Source organism: Phalangium opilio, unplaced genomic scaffold (assembly GCF_054372755.1).
Source record: "Phalangium opilio isolate 3A_F unplaced genomic scaffold, DU_Popi_V2 ptg000046l_1, whole genome shotgun sequence".
NCBI classification, from domain to species: Eukaryota; Metazoa; Arthropoda; class Arachnida; order Opiliones; family Phalangiidae; genus Phalangium; species Phalangium opilio.
In genome coordinates this window covers 888447-905441 of record NW_028324169.1, presented here as the reverse complement: position 1 = coordinate 905441, position 16995 = coordinate 888447, and the positions used below count along the sequence as shown (strand labels likewise).

The following is a 16995-nucleotide window of genomic DNA, read 5'->3' as shown; positions in this document are numbered from 1 at the left end:
TTATAAGTACTTTATTGTTCTAGTATTTTCATTTTAAAAATTTTTTTATAAGTACTTTAAATTTTTTTATAAGTACATTACTGTTTTATTGTTTTAGCATTAGTGTTTTAGTATATTTTTGTGTTTTAGTATTATTATTTAGGCCTATTCAGTTTTATTATTAGTATTTTGTGGTATTTGTATTTTTAAATTATCGCAATGGCCAACTCTAATGTAGAAATTGAACTCCCTATTGAAGTTGATAGTTTTTTAGTCGACTTTCCAGACTCGTTAGAAATAGCCTTTTTAAATGCCGATGACACGTTTATGGCAAACTATTCTACACCCCCGTCGAATAATAGATCTCCGTCTCCCACCCTGTCTATGGCAAACCATAGCCCTTCTCCTCCTCCTTTATCGCCTCTTGAAGAGGCGTTTCAAAACGACGACGTTTCTTTCTTAGATGGTTATACTACCCCTCCTATAGCTCCATCTCAGAACGAGTCAATGGATGAAGGGGAAGGACAGGTAGGTGGTGGGTCTCTTACTCCTCCACCTCCACCCCCATCTCCGCTTGTTGCACCACCAGGTGTAAACGTGATTTCTAGCGGGGTAGTGTCCTTCCCCAATTTTAATCTTGATGGATGGGAAATGGAGGTACAATTCAACAATAACATCGTTGAATCTGTAAGCGACTTCCTAGAGTACGTTTTGGACGATTGTTTACCCGATGACATGATTGCAATTTCGATGACAAGCATTAATAATCCAGGCATTCAAACCGCAGACTTTAGTTTTAGAAGAAGGGATCAAATAGATATTGGATTCATACTAGAAGTAGTGGCTGATAAAGCCTATAATTCTGAAGGGGGTTCAAAGTTTTTTCTCGGTCCTATAGGAATAAACATACAGCGCGTGAGGTTGCCCCAAGGCGCTCGCCGAGGAAAGGCTATTGGTATCTGTAGCTTCGAGACTTTTGCCAGGGAGAAGAAATGCATTATACAAATTAAAAATAACGATCAGCTATGCCTCCCACGTGCTCTAATTTTAGCTAAAATACACAGGGGGCATACAATGCATCCCCTTGACAAAAGCCTCGAGGCGGATTTCAAAGCACTATGTCGTTCCGATATTAGGAAAAAGGCAGGGGAGAGGCTTAGGAAGATGGCGGAGGAATTAGCCGTGGCGGCGGAAATACCATTGGACGAATGCGCGGGGGCGGGTGCTCTACCTAGATTTCAATCGTACTTGGCTGATTACCAGGTCATAGTATTTACAGTTAGAGCAAACGTTCCCCACCGTATTTTCGGGGAAGCAGATTTCATTGTCGGTGCCGATGGTAATCCAAAGCCACGGCTGTACCTTTTTAACTATCAAAACCATTTTGACGTTATAACCAAACCTAAACCTCTCTTCCATTTTGATTTTTTCTGCGAGAGGTGCCTTGTGGGGTACAACAACTTAGATTTTAACCACGCTTGCAACAAGTATTGTTATTCCTGCCAAAGGGCCGAGGAATGTGAGGGGGGAGAAATTAGATGCGGGACCTGTCATCTCGACTTTAGGGGGCAAGAATGCTTTGACGCCCATAAGGCTAGTGGAAGCAAAACCCTATCAGTCTGCCAAAGGGTTTTTAAATGCCCCCGTTGCGCAAAAACAATAGATATGGGGAAACGCAAGTCACTTCACAACTGCGGGGAAGTCTATTGCGTCATCTGCAATAAATTCAATCCACACCCCCACTATTGTTTCATGCAGGTTACCGACTCTAAAGCCCACCCTGCGGCTAAAAAAGCTAAGACCCATCCTTCGGTTACTATCTTTTATGATCTCGAATGTGTTCAAAATACCCCAGACCCTTCAAACCCTAATGCTTTCCTACACACTCCTATCTTATGTATTTCTCAAAAAATCTGTGATCAATGCATTCTCGAGAAATCTGATCAATTTACTTGCGCCACCTGTGGCCCTCGAGAACGGGTGTTTCTCGGGAATGATCCTGTTCTGGATTTTTTAAATTATCTTCAAGAATTCCACAATTCTCCCAAAATAACGGTTATAGCTCATAATGCGAAGGGCTACGATTTACAATTTCTGTACAAAGCCATGTTAGCCATCAAAGCATGGCGCCCTCAAGTGATAATGACGGGAACGAAGATTATGCAAATTCGATATGAGAATTTGACATTTATAGATAGTTTAAATTTCATCCCATCCCCCTTATCTAGCTTTGTATCCACTTTTGGCTTAAACCCTAATTTAAATAAGGGATATTTCCCGCACTTTCTCTTCAACTTTGTTCCTGACCACGTGTTTGATCCAAAAGATCCTACGCGTACCAATTATGTCTTGAGGGAAAGCATGCCTCTTTTAGAATCTTACGCGCCAGACAGGCTAACCGAAAAACAACGTTCGGTTTTAATTACATGGTACAACGAGCAAGTTGAAGCCAAAAAAGGTTTCAACTATGTTGAAGAGTTGATACATTATTGCCGTTTGGACGTTAGGATTTTAAGAGAGGGGTGCTTAAAGTACAGGGAGATTTTTGAGAAGATTGCGGACGTTAACCCTTTTAACACTGCCGTGACAATTGCCGGGCTTTGCAACGCCGTATTCAGGAAGGACCACCTAGCGCCAAATTCAATTGGAATTGTACCACCTCACGGCTATAGAATGAAAGACCCTCAATCTAAAGTAGCCATCGAGTGGCTGAGGTGGGAGGCCCATAAGCGCGGGGTCATAATTAAGTCGGCTTTTAACGGTTCCGAACCTAAAATTTTGAACATTAAAGTCGACGGGCTTCTAGTAGACGATCTTGGCGCAGATCAAAAGGTCGTCTACCAATTTCAAGGTTGTTTTTGGCACGGGTGTAGAACCTGTTTCCCGGTAAACAGAGACCTGGTTTTGCACGGTGACGTCACCCAAACTTTACACTCCCGCTATACTGATACTTTGAACTGTAATAAGAGGCTTAGGGAGCTGGGGTATAAGGTAATCGAAATGTGGGAATGCGAATTCCACAAATTGAGGGAGCAAAAGCCCGAAATTAACACCTTTCTATCTTCCATCCATGTCCAAATCGATGCGTGGGAACCACTTAATCCCCGTAACGCATTTTTCGGGGGACGTACTTCCGCTCTTTGTCTTCATCACAAGGTTAAGCCGGGAGAGGAGATTCGATATGTCGACGTCACTAGTCTATATCCATGGTGTAACAAATACGGTAAACTACCTTACGGCCACCCTACGATCTTGACAGACAACTTCCCACCCATTAACGAGATTGAAGGTTTTATTAAACTGGATATCCTGCCCCCTCGTAACCTCTTCCACCCAGTTTTGCCCCAAAAGATAGGGGGGGAAATTGTGCTTTGCCCTGTGTCAGCTGTGCGCTGAAAACAAATATCAAGGGGACTGCACACATTCCGACGAGGAAAGAGTTATTAGGGGGACGTTTGTGGCGGACGAAGTCCATTTAGCGGTTAGAAAGGGTTACGTGGTTGTTAAAATCCACGAAGCCTGGTCGTACAAAATATCTCAGTACGACCCCTTAACTAAATCAGGCGGGCTTTTTAACAATTACGTCAACTGCTTTCTGAAGCTAAAACAGGAAAGTAGCGGCTGGCCTTCTGACGTAGTAACCCAAGCGCAGAAAGATCAATACGTAGCCGAGTACTACGAAAAGGAAGGGGTAAAACTTGATCCTAGCTGTATCGAGAAGAACGCTGGCAAGCGTACCATCGCCAAACTGTGTTTGAATTCGTTTTGGGGCAAATTTGGTGAGAGGACTCGGCTTGACAAGGTTGAAGTCTTTGATGATCCACAGAAGTTCTTTAACTTGTTCTATGACCCAGCAATTGAGGTCAAGACGTTGATACCAGTTAGCGACGACATTTGCGTTGCTAAGTGGTGTTATATCAACGAGATTGACCCAATTAATAAAAATGTCAGTGTTCCGATCGCGGCGTACACCACGGCCATAGCTCGGATTAAGCTTTATTCCTACTTAGAGTGCTTGGGTGAGTCTGTTTTATATACAGACACTGATTCGATACTGTACGTTTACACACCAGGGGGCGTAGAAATCGAAACTGGGAATTTCCTCGGTGAAATGACCAATGAGCTTGAAAAGTACGGACCCCAGGCCTACATCGAAGAATATGCGAGTGGTGGATGTAAGAACTACGCATACCGAGTTGTGAACCCTGATACCGGATCGACAGCCGTCGAGATGAAGGTTAAGGGGTTCCGACTTAACCATACCACCAAAGATTTGGTTAACATGGATAGGTTAATGGGGCTTATAGGCATTTACGAACCGCCGGCGGAACCAATCCAAGTACCAATCCCCAAGCAAATACGCCGAAAGGCTGATCACACTGTTATAAGTGTCGACCAGTCCAAGGTTTACAGAACTGTGGTGGATAAGGTCAGATTGATTGAAGATTTCCGCACGCTACCTTACGGTTATCGAGTTTGAGCACATTCGACAGTATCTGTTTCTGTGAGGGGTCTCTTCTTTTTTATTTATTTATTTATTTATTTATTTATTTATTTATTTATTTATTTATTTATCTATTCGGCATGTATATAAAGTCTAGCCATATTGTTTTTTGATCAATATTATCAATTAGTCATTTTCGTCTCGGTGAAATGTCCTGTGATTAACTAATTTTTTCGTCAATGCTTCCTTAAATATCCCATGTATTTTCGAAATTGCAATTGTTCATTTTCGTGTCGATCTCTTCTATATATATATATATATATATACAAACACTTTACAATCTTTATCTCATTAGTTCGTTGAAAGTCAAAGTGTAAGGTCATGTATCCTTTCTACCATCCTTTTAACATGGTGATAGCAGGCCCGTCTCAAAGCGGGAAAACTCAATTAGTTTTAAAAATATTAGAGAACAGGGAAGCCATGTTTGCCCCTAATATAAGCGAAATACATTGGTTCTACGGTGAATGGCAACCTTTTTTCGAAAGTTTGAGAAAATTTGTGGTTTTCAAACAAGGTATGCCAGATTTATCAGAATATACCGGCGGTAAGCCTTGCCTTTTAATCATCGTTGACTTGATGACCGAGAACAAAGGAGAAGTTGGTTCTCTTTTTACCAAGGGAACGCATCATCGCAACTTGAGCGTGATTTATATCGTCCAAAACGTATTCCATCGATCCAAAGACTCTAGAGATGTTTCTTTGAACGCTCATTATCTTATACTTATGAAATCTCCTAGAGACAAATTGCAAAGTTCAATAATAGCTAGACAAATGTTTGCCGATAAATGGCGTTTCGCTGTCGACGCCTACCGTGACGCTACTAGTTTACCTTTCGGATATTTATTATTCGATCTACACCAAAGATGCCCCGAGAATCATAGACTTAGGACAGGAATATTTCCCGACAACCCTTGCGAAGTTTACATCCCCAAATAATTATAATAGTAGATGGTTGTTTAGCCATCTCTTCATTTAGTCACTATGCCTTATGCCGTTCGGTCACAAAGAAATTTGCTCTCCGTTATTGCCAAATCCCCTCGAAAACAACGTAGAATCATTTTACGTAACGCCAAGAAACCCTTAATTGACGCAATCGCCGAGTGTGTTGAAAATACTTTACACGGTAACGTTAAATTAAATAAAAGTCAAAAAGCTAGATTAGCTAGGCATTCCGCAAAACTTAGAAAAATTGCTAATAAGAGAATATCTTGGAAAACAAAACGTGATATATTAGTTCAGGAAGGTGGTAGTTTCTTTTCTTTCCTTTTCCCTCTAGTTTCCTCTATTATCGGCGCTATAACAGGAGGTAGTCAGTAAAAATGCAGTACGCTCAGAAAATGGTCCTTGTCCCTAGCTCTACCTTTAAAAGCGACCCCTTTCCCCACCCCCAACAACAAGTAGTTTCGGAATTGGACAATGAAATGAATGTTATTTTAGCTCGTAAAGATTTAGACGAAGCTTCAAAATGGCGCTTATACGAACAGACTGTACAGAGATATAATAATTTACATAATATCGCTAGGCAACCTATACCCACGGCCCCCCAACCAACATCCAACTATTTTAACTTGGCTTGGTTAGACGATATCCCCCTTAAATATATAGGGCATGTACATAGTATCGTTGATCAGATTTCAACTAACCCTGAAAAGCTTAGGTGGACAGATAGTGGGGAAGTTATAGTTAATGATTCATTAATACCCGGCTCGAATATTAGAGATATAGCTTTAGAATTTGTCAAGCCTTCCTCTAACAAAGACCCAAAACCTAGAGGTTTTTACGCATTTACAAACCTACTTTCTAGTTTTTCCCCTCTAACTTCGTATACAATACCCCAACAAATTAAAATCAAAAGAACTAGAGCTCCTAAAGTTAGTGTCAAGGTAGCAGCTAAAAAACTTAAATCTGAGAATAGTCTTGAGGCATCAGCTAAAAAACTTAAATCTGAGAAAAGTCTTAAGACAGCAGCTAAAAAACTTAAAACCGAGTCTCCGAAATGGGTAGCGTACGTAAAATCTCCAAAATTTTAGAAGGTATCTACTTTAACCCTTCCCACCCTGCCAGTTTCGGGGGTGCTGAAAAATTATATTTAGCAGTGAAATTAAAGGGTATTAGTAAGAAACAGGTACTAGATTGGTTAAAGGGAAAAGACGCGTACACTCTACATAAGAGAGTTTTTAGAAAGTTTAAAAGAAACAAGGTGGTTGTAACTAACATAGGAGATCAATATCAGGCGGATTTGAACGATATGCGTTCTTTGAGTCAGTACAACGACGGGTACAAATACATATTAACCGTAATAGATTGCTTTAGCAGAAGAGCTTGGGCCGTACCTTTAAAATCCAAAAGCGGTGTTGAAACGGTTGAGGCTTTTAAGTCTGTCTTTAGAGAGAGGGTTCCTAGGAAATTACAAACGGATAAGGGTACCGAATTTAGAAATTCCCAATTACAAGGATACTTGAAGGAGAAAGGGGTTATATTTTTTACAACTGAGAATGACGATATAAAAGCGTGTATGGTAGAAAGATTAAATCAAACTTTAAAGTCACGCATGTACAGGTATTTTACAGAAAAGAATACCAATAGATATATAGATGTTTTAGATGACCTGGTAAATGCTTACAATAACTCGGTGCATTCCGCGATAAAAATGACTCCTTTGGAAGTTACTGGCACCAATGTCCTTCAGGTTTTTAAAAATGTATACGGAAAGTACTTTAGCGAAAGGAAAGTTTACGGGAAAAAATTAAAGGTGGGCGAATACGTCCGAGTAAGTAGGAATAAGATGATTTTTGAAAAAGGGTACGAGCGAACTTACACAATAGAGATTTTTAAAATAGTGGGAAAAATTGACAGACGCCCTCCTGTATTCAAACTAGAAGATTTAAACGGGGAACCAATAAAGGGGGTGTTTTACGGGATGGAACTTCAGTCGGTAGTTAGACCCAAGACGTACAAGATCGAGAAAGTAATTCGCAAGCGCACTAGTAGAGGACAAAAGGAGCTCTTTGTAAAGTGGCTAGGCTATCCCCCTTCTATGAATTCTTGGATTCCGGCTAAAGATGCAGTCTCCCTTTTACCTAACGCTCCCCAGCAACGCTAGCATGAAAATTTATGACAACAACAAGACGTCTTCGTACACTACCAAGTTGCCCCAGGCTATAGAGCTGATCGGGGATGACTGGGAGGTTGCTCTTGTAGAAGTTTTGTACCCAATGTCCTTTTTTAACATACCCAATGAGGAAGGTCACGTGCAGGTGGTCTCGCATGAAAATAAAAAAGGTCGGGACGGAAAATCACAGCCTATTGTTAAAGCCGAGGCCTTTATAGTTCCCGGGGGTTATTACAAATCATTAGAAGCCCTACTTAAACAAATAGCTTCAGGGTTAAACGGCTTTCAATACGGTTCAAAGTTTAAATTTGATTCGGATCCCCTCTCTGATTACATTTCTTTAACTATTCAACCTAACGGTATCTTGGCTCTTTCTCCCACTTTGAAAAGGATATTAGGATATAAAACCCCAAAAGGCCAAAGTACGTCTTTCTCTTGCCCTTCAGATAAAACCAGCCAATCGTATAGAAGCTCTGTTCCCGCTAATTTAAATTATTATATTCCCGACCAATTGTTTATTTATTCCGATATAGTAGCTAATGAATTTATAGGCGATACGGTAGCCCCTCTACTTCGTATAGTAGGCGTAGACAGCGAAAAACCTCACGGTTCGACTATAACTAAATCATTTAACTCTCCCCATTACGTTAAAGTTGCTAAACGTTACTTTGATACTATAGACATTGATATAAGGAATAGTTTAGGCCAAGCCGCGTCATTCGAGTTTGGAACGTCGACCTGTAAACTACACTTTAGACCATGCCAAAACCCCAAACATTAGAGTCTCGTTGCGAGTATAGGAGGTATTATTTAGATCAGGTAGGGGGTGGAGGGGTGTCAAAAGTATTTGTCGGGACACCACACCAAAAAGGACACGGAATAGGAAGCGCCCTGAAAGGGTTATTTAGATGGGCACGCCCCTTATTAATTAGAGGTGCAAAGTATCTGGCACCTAGAGCCATTAGTACGGGACAAAAGATTCTTGGTGACGTAATGCAAGGTCAGAATGTGAAAAGTGCAGCGAAAAAGAGATTGCAGGAAACTTATGAGAACATGACTGCTGCTCAGCAAGGTTCAGGATTAAAGATAAAGAGACGCAAAGTTAAACGCCTGTCAGTTTATCACCGTCATTCAAAGCAGACGCCACGCGATATATTTAGCTCCTGAAAAAATCATGTTTTCTCTCCAAGCTCTTAAGAGTGAATTGGACATTTTTGCCCCTGTGCCGATTCAAACTAGTGTCGAACATGCTCAAGGTGTATGGGCCAAACCCTTGGCGGCGATTGGTGATAGCTCTACCCTCGAATACCTCATCTCGGGCAATGGAGATAACTACATCGATGTAGCCCACACCATGCATTACAACAAAGTCAAAATCACCAACGAAGATGGAAGTGATCTTCCTGATGCCGCCGTGGTAGCTTTCGTGAACAATGCTGGCCACGCATTGTGGAGAACTTGCGATGTTTTCTTGAACAATACCCGAGTTTCTTCAGCCGCTCAAAACTACGCCTTCACTTCTTTTATCGAAACTGTCTCAAATTACGGACCCGCGGCTAAAAAATCTCACCTCATGATGGCCGGATGGGAAAAGGACGAAGCCGGAAAGTTCGACGACTTTTCAAATAAAGGTTTCGTCGCCCGAATGGCTAAAACTGCTAAATCGGCCGTGATTGAATTTTTTACACCAGTGTTTAGTGACGTGTTTAATATTCCCGAATATCTCTTAAACGGTGTGGACCTTAAAGTCGTGTTTACTCGCAACAAGGACGAGTTTGCCTTAATGTGCCAAGAAACAGCCACTCTCAAAAACTGTAAAGTCAAGATACTAGACGCAGCACTAGCGGTACGTAAAGTTAAGCTCAGTCCTAAAATATTGTTAGCGCATGAAGCCGCGCTTAATAACGGTACTGCCAAATATAATTTTACGCGCACCGAACTTAAAACTAAAACTATCTCTACCGGAAGTAGCACCGAGAGTTTTAACAATATATATCTAGGCCCTCAGCCTAATCGCGTCATTATTGGAATAGTTTCCAACGCGGCGTTCAAGGGCAGTTACGCTCTGAATCCCTTTAACTTTAAAACTTGGGATTTAAATTTTTTGTCTCTGTACCTCGATAACGAACAAATACCCTCGAAACCGTTGACTCCTGATTTCGGTAAAAACTTGTATATACAAGCTTATCAAACATTGTTCGCGGGCACGGGTATTCATTATAAAGACGACGGTAACGATATTACTCCCGACGAGTTTGCCAACGGGTTAACCCTCTACGCTTTTGATCTGACACCTGACCTATCTGCTAGCGAAACAAACCACTGGAACCCCGTTAAGCAAGGACAATTAAGATTGGACATGGGATTCGCTAAACCTTTGTCGGAAGCCGCAGTCTGCATTGTATACGCCGAATTTCAAAGCATGATTCAAATCGATAAAAATAGAAACGTAATTGTAGATTATTAAAATGTCAGCAACTACCACCGTAGACTTGATTCTCGCTTTATCAGATACGCCCAACTTTTTGGGTGTTTTCGCGTCAAATAGGTTACCTAAGGTTACCAAATATCCCGCATCGTTAATTATAAATTTAGATCAGCACTATGAAAAGGGGTCTCACTGGGTATCGGTCTTTATAGACGGAGCTCGTGTAGGGTATTATTTCGATAGCTACGGTTTGCCACCATTTCTGCCTAGTATAAGAAGATTTTTATCTTTAAACTGCAACTAATTTATTATTAATTTAACTTAATTATGTATGTTATTATCACGCTAATTAAATGTTTTTGATTTAAAATCCGATTGTTTTACAACTAGCATAAGCCTAGAATAACCTAGCATAAGCATATCTTTCAGAATCTACCATAACATAAGCCTACCAGGATCTACCATGGCATAAGCCTACAATAGCATAAGCCTATCCCTACAGGTATCAGCCACGTGACGTCATCAAAAATTAGCCGTGACGTCATCAAGAAAACCACCACCAGGTGGCTCAAAATTCAAATTTCCCGCCAGCACCATCACGTGACGTCATCAATTTCCCTCCCCCATCTTCCCCCCCCCTCCAACACCGTCACGTGACGTCATGAATCCCCCCCCCTCCCCACCCAAGGGATGGCTTTATAAACCCAAAACATTTTACCCCCCCCCTGAAAGGGGGGGGGAAGGAAGGGGGGTAAAATTTTTGGGTTTATAAGGCCGTCCTTACTCTCTGTTTTGTGTAATTAGGACGTTTTAAAATTACATCTCTTCCAGTTATTTTCATAAAACATATCGTGTCAGAAGTGGGATTCGAACCCACGCCCTCATACGAGGCCCAGAATAACACAGATTCACATCGTGAACGAAGGAAGCTAAGCCCCTTGAGCCTGGCGCCTTAGACCGCTCGGTCATCCTGACGTGGTTTTGTGTAATTTGGACGTTTTAAAATTACATCTCTTCCAGTTATTTTCATAAAACATATCGTGTCAGAAGTGGGATTCGAACCCACGCCCTCAAACGAGGACCGGAATACACAGATTCACATCGTGTTCCAATGAAACTAAGAACCCTTGAATCTGTAGCCTTAGACAGCTCGGCAATCCTGACATGGTTTTGTGAAATTTGGACGTTTTAAAATTACATCCCTTCCAGTTATTTTCATAAAACATATCGTGTCAGAAGTGGGATTCGAACCCACGCCCTCATACGAGGCCCAGAATTTACAGATTGACATCGTGAACCAATGAAACTAAGAACCCTTGAATCTTTAGCCTTAGACCGCTCGGCAATCCTGACATGGTTTTGTGTAATTTGGACGCTCTAAAATTACATGTCTTCCAGTTATTTTCATAAAACATATCGTGTCAGAAGTGGGATTCGAACCCACGCCCTCATACGAGGACCAGAATTCACAGATTCACATCGTGAACGAAGGAAGCTAAGCACCTTGAGTCTGGCGCCTTAGACCGCTCGGCCATCCTGACGTGATGTTGTGTAATCTGGACGTTTTAAAATTACATCTCTTCCAGTTATTTTCATAAAACATATCGTGTCAGAAGTGGAATTCGAACCCACTCTCTCAAACGAGGACCAGAATACACAGATTCACATCGTGACCCAATGAAACTAAGAACCCTTGAATCTGTAGCCTTAGACAGCTCGGCAATCCTGACATGGTTTTGTGTAATTTGGACGTTTTAAAATTACATCTCTCCCAGTTATTTTCATAAAACATATCGTGTCAGAAGTGGGACTCGAACCCACGCCCTCATACGATGACCAGAATTCACAGATTCACATCGTGAACGAAGGAAGCTAAGCCCCTTGAGTCTGGCGCCTTAGACCGCTCGGCCATCTTGACGTGATGTTGTGTAATTAGGACGTTTTAAAATTACATCTCTTCAAGTTATTTTCATATAACATATCGTGTCAGAAGTGGAATTCGAACCCACTCTCTCAAACGAGGACCAGAATACACAGATTCACATCGTGAACCAATGAAACTAAGAACACTTGAATCTGTAGCCTTAGACAGCTCGGCAATCCTGACATGGTTTTGTGTAATTTGGACGTTTTAAAATTACATCTCTCCCAGTTATTTTCATAAAACATATCGTGTCAGAAGTGGGATTCGAACCCACGCCCTCATACGATGACCAGAATTCACAGATTGCAATCGTGAACCAATGAGACTAAGAACCCTTGAGTCTGTCGCCTTAGACCGCTCGGTCATCCAGACGTGGTTTTGTGTAATTTGGACGTTTTAAAATTACATCTCTTCCAGTTATTTTCATAAAACATATCGTGTCAGAAGTGGGATTCGAACCCACGCCCTCATACGAGGCCCAGAATAACACAGATTCACATCGTGAACGAAGGAAGCTAAGCCCCTTGAGCCTGGCGCCTTAGACCGCTCGGTCATCCTGACGTGGTTTTGTGTAATTTGGACGTTTTAAAATTACATCTCTTCCAGTTATTTTCATAAAACATATCGTGTCAGAAGTGGGATTCGAACCCACGCCCTCAAACGAGGACCGGAATACACAGATTCACATCGTGTTCCAATGAAACTAAGAACCCTTGAATCTGTAGCCTTAGACAGCTCGGCAATCCTGACATGGTTTTGTGAAATTTGGACGTTTTAAAATTACATCCCTTCCAGTTATTTTCATAAAACATATCGTGTCAGAAGTGGGATTCGAACCCACGCCCTCATACGAGGCCCAGAATTTACAGATTGACATCGTGAACCAATGAAACTAAGAACCCTTGAATCTTTAGCCTTAGACCGCTCGGCAATCCTGACATGGTTTTGTGTAATTTGGACGCTCTAAAATTACATGTCTTCCAGTTATTTTCATAAAACATATCGTGTCAAAAGTGGGATTCGAACCCACGCCCTCATACGAGGACCAGAATTCACAGATTCACATCGTGAACGAAGGAAGCTAAGCACCTTGAGTCTGGCGCCTTAGACCGCTCGGCCATCCTGACGTGATGTTGTGTAATCTGGACGTTTTAAAATTACATCTCTTCCAGTTATTTTCATAAAACATATCGTGTCAGAAGTGGAATTCGAACCCACTCTCTCAAACGAGGACCAGAATACACAGATTCACATCGTGACCCAATGAAACTAAGAACCCTTGAATCTGTAGCCTTAGACAGCTCGGCAATCCTGACATGGTTTTGTGTAATTTGGACGTTTTAAAATTACATCTCTCCCAGTTATTTTCATAAAACATATCGTGTCAGAAGTGGGACTCGAACCCACGCCCTCATACGATGACCAGAATTCACAGATTCACATCGTGAACGAAGGAAGCTAAGCCCCTTGAGTCTGGCGCCTTAGACCGCTCGGCCATCTTGACGTGATGTTGTGTAATTAGGACGTTTTAAAATTACATCTCTTCAAGTTATTTTCATATAACATATCGTGTCAGAAGTGGAATTCGAACCCACTCTCTCAAACGAGGACCAGAATACACAGATTCACATCGTGAACCAATGAAACTAAGAACACTTGAATCTGTAGCCTTAGACAGCTCGGCAATCCTGACATGGTTTTGTGTAATTTGGACGTTTTAAAATTACATCTCTCCCAGTTATTTTCATAAAACATATCGTGTCAGAAGTGGGATTCGAACCCACGCCCTCATACGATGACCAGAATTCACAGATTGCAATCGTGAACCAATGAGACTAAGAACCCTTTAGTCTGTCGCCTTAGACCGCTCGGTCATCCAGACGTGGTTTTGTGTAATTTGGACGTTTTAAAATTACATCTCTTCCAGTTATTTTCATAAAACATATCGTGTCAGAAGTGGGATTCGAACCCACGCCCTCATACGAGGCCCAGAATAACACAGATTCACATCGTGAACGAAGGAAGCTAAGCCCCTTGAGCCTGGCGCCTTAGACCGCTCGGTCATCCTGACGTGGTTTTGTGTAATTTGGACGTTTTAAAATTACATCTCTTCCAGTTATTTTCATAAAACATATCGTGTCAGAAGTGGGATTCGAACCCACGCCCTCAAACGAGGACCGGAATACACAGATTCACATCGTGTTCCAATGAAACTAAGAACCCTTGAATCTGTAGCCTTAGACAGCTCGGCAATCCTGACATGGTTTTGTGAAATTTGGACGTTTTAAAATTACATCCCTTCCAGTTATTTTCATAAAACATATCGTGTCAGAAGTGGGATTCGAACCCACGCCCTCATACGAGGCCCAGAATTTACAGATTGACATCGTGAACCAATGAAACTAAGAACCCTTGAATCTTTAGCCTTAGACCGCTCGGCAATCCTGACATGGTTTTGTGTAATTTGGACGCTCTAAAATTACATGTCTTCCAGTTATTTTCATAAAACATATCGTGTCAGAAGTGGGATTCGAACCCACGCCCTCATACGAGGACCAGAATTCACAGATTCACATCGTGAACGAAGGAAGCTAAGCCCCTTGAGTCTGGCGCCTTAGACCGCTCGGCCATCTTGACGTGATGTTGTGTAATTAGGACGTTTTAAAATTACATCCCTTCAAGTTATTTTCATATAACATATCGTGTCAGAAGTGGAATTCGAACCCACTCTCTCAAACGAGGACCAGAATACACAGATTCACATCGTGAACCAATGAAACTAAGAACACTTGAATCTGTAGCCTTAGACAGCTCGGCAATCCTGACATGGTTTTGTGTAATTTGGACGTTTTAAAATTACATCTCTTCCAGTTATTTTCATAAAACATATCGTGTCAGAAGTGGAATTCGAACCCACTCTCTCAAACGAGGACCAGAATACACAGATTCACATCGTGAACCAATGAAACTAAGAACACTTGAGTCTGTCGCCTTAGACCGCTCGGTCATCCTGACTTGCTTTAGTGTAATTTGGACGTTTTAAAATTACATCTCTTCCAGTTATTTTCATAAAACATATCGTGTCAGAAGTGGAATTCGAACCCACTCTCTCAAACGAGGACCAGAATACACAGATTCACATCGTGAACAAAGGAAGCTAAGCCCCTTGAGTCTGTCGCCTTAGACTTCTCGGTCATCCTGACGTGGTTTAGTGTAATTTGGACGTTTTAAAATTACATCTCATCCAGTTATTTTCATAAAACATATCGTGTCAGAAGTGGGATTCGAACCCACGCCCTCATACGAGGCCCAGAATAACACAGATTCACATCGTGAACGAAGGAAGCTAAGCCCCTTGAGCCTGGCGCCTTAGACCGCTCGGTCATCCTGACGTGGTTTTGTGTAATTTGGACGTTTTAAAATAACATCTCTTCCAGTTATTTTCATAAAACATATCGTGTCAGAAGTGGGATTCGAACCAACGCCCTCATACGAGGCCCAGAATAACACAGTTTCACATCGTGAACGAAGGAAGCCAAGCCCCTTAAGTCTGGCGCCTTACACCGCTCGGCCATCCTGACGTGGTTTTAAGTCATTTAGACGTTTAAAATTACATCTCTTCCAGTTATTTTCATAAAACATATCGTTTCAGAAGTGGAATTCGAACCCACGCCCTCAAACGAGGACCGGAATACACAGATTCACATCGTGTTCCAATGAAACTAAGAACCCTTGAATCTGTAGCCTTAGACAGCTCGGCAATCCTGACATGGTTTTGTGTAATTTGGACGTTTTAAAATTACATCCCTTCCAGTTATTTTCATAAAACATATCGTGTCAGAAGTGGGATTTGAACCCACGCCCTCATACGAGGCCCAGAATTTACAGATTGACATCGTGAACCAATGAAACTAAGAACCCTTGAATCTTTAGCCTTAGACCGCTCGGCAATCCTGACATGGTTTTGTGTAATTTGGACGCTCTAAAATTACATCTCTTCCAGTTATTTTCATAAAACATATCGTGTCAGAAGTGGGATTCGAACCCACGCCCTCATACGATGACCAGAATTCACAGATTCACATCGTGAACGAAGGAAGCTAAGCCCCTTGAGTCTGGCGCCTTAGACCGCTCGGCCATCTTGACGTGATGTTGTGTAATTAGGACGTTTTAAAATTACATCTCTTCAAGTTATTTTCATATAACATATCGTGTCAGAAGTGGAATTCGAACCCACTCTCTCAAACGAGGACCAGAATACACAGATTCACATCGTGAACCAATGAAACTAAGAACACTTGAGTCTGTCGCCTTAGACCGCTCGGTCATCCTGACTTGGTTTAGTGTAATTTGGACGTTTTAAAATTACATCTCATCCAGTTATTTTCATAAAACATATCGTGTCAGAAGTGGGATTCGAACCCACGCCCTCATACGAGGCCCAGAATACACAGATTGAAATCGTGAACCAATGAAACTAAGAACCCTTCAGTCTGTCGCCTTAGACTTCTCGGTCATCCTGACGTGGTTTAGTGTAATTTGGACGTTTTAAAATTACATCTCATCCAGTTATTTTCATAAAACATATCGTGTCAGAAGTGGGATTCGAACCCACGCCCTCATACGAGGCCCAGAATACACAGATTGAAATCGTGAACCAATGAAACTAAGAACCCTTGAGTCTGTCGCCTTAGACCGCTCGGTCATCCAGACGTGGTTTTGTGTAATTTGGACGTTTTAAAATTACATCTCTTCCAGTTATTTTCATAAAACATATCGTGTCAGAAGTGGGATTCGAACCCACGCCCTCATACGAGGCCCAGAATAACACAGATTCACATCGTGAACGAAGGAAGCTAAGCCCCTTGAGCCTGGCGCCTTAGACCGCTCGGTCATCCTGACGTGGTTTTGTGTAATTTGGACGTTTTAAAATTACATCTCTTCCAGTTATTTTCATAAAACATATCGTGTCAGAAGTGGGATTCGAACCAACGCCCTCATACGAGGCCCAGAATAACACAGTTTCACATCGTGAACGAAGGAAGCCA

General features: G+C 41.8%; 3 non-coding genes across 3 annotated transcripts; all 3 read right to left on the bottom strand.

The window, feature by feature from the left end:
* Positions 1-11442: 11442 nt before the first annotated feature.
* Positions 11443-11564, bottom strand: TRNAL-CAA (transfer RNA leucine (anticodon CAA)). The gene is made up of 2 exons: positions 11527-11564; positions 11443-11488 (listed from the first exon to the last, which is right to left on the bottom strand). It is a non-coding gene; the product is annotated as a tRNA-Leu (tRNA).
* Positions 11565-12952: 1388 nt separating this feature from the next.
* TRNAL-CAA (transfer RNA leucine (anticodon CAA)) lies at positions 12953-13074 on the bottom strand. The gene is made up of 2 exons: positions 13037-13074; positions 12953-12998 (listed from the first exon to the last, which is right to left on the bottom strand). It is a non-coding gene; the product is annotated as a tRNA-Leu (tRNA).
* A 1388-nt stretch (positions 13075-14462) lies between these two features.
* Positions 14463-14584, bottom strand: TRNAL-CAA (transfer RNA leucine (anticodon CAA)). Its single transcript has 2 exons — positions 14547-14584; positions 14463-14508 (listed from the first exon to the last, which is right to left on the bottom strand). It is a non-coding gene; the product is annotated as a tRNA-Leu (tRNA).
* Between the last annotated feature and the right edge of the window lie 2411 nt (positions 14585-16995).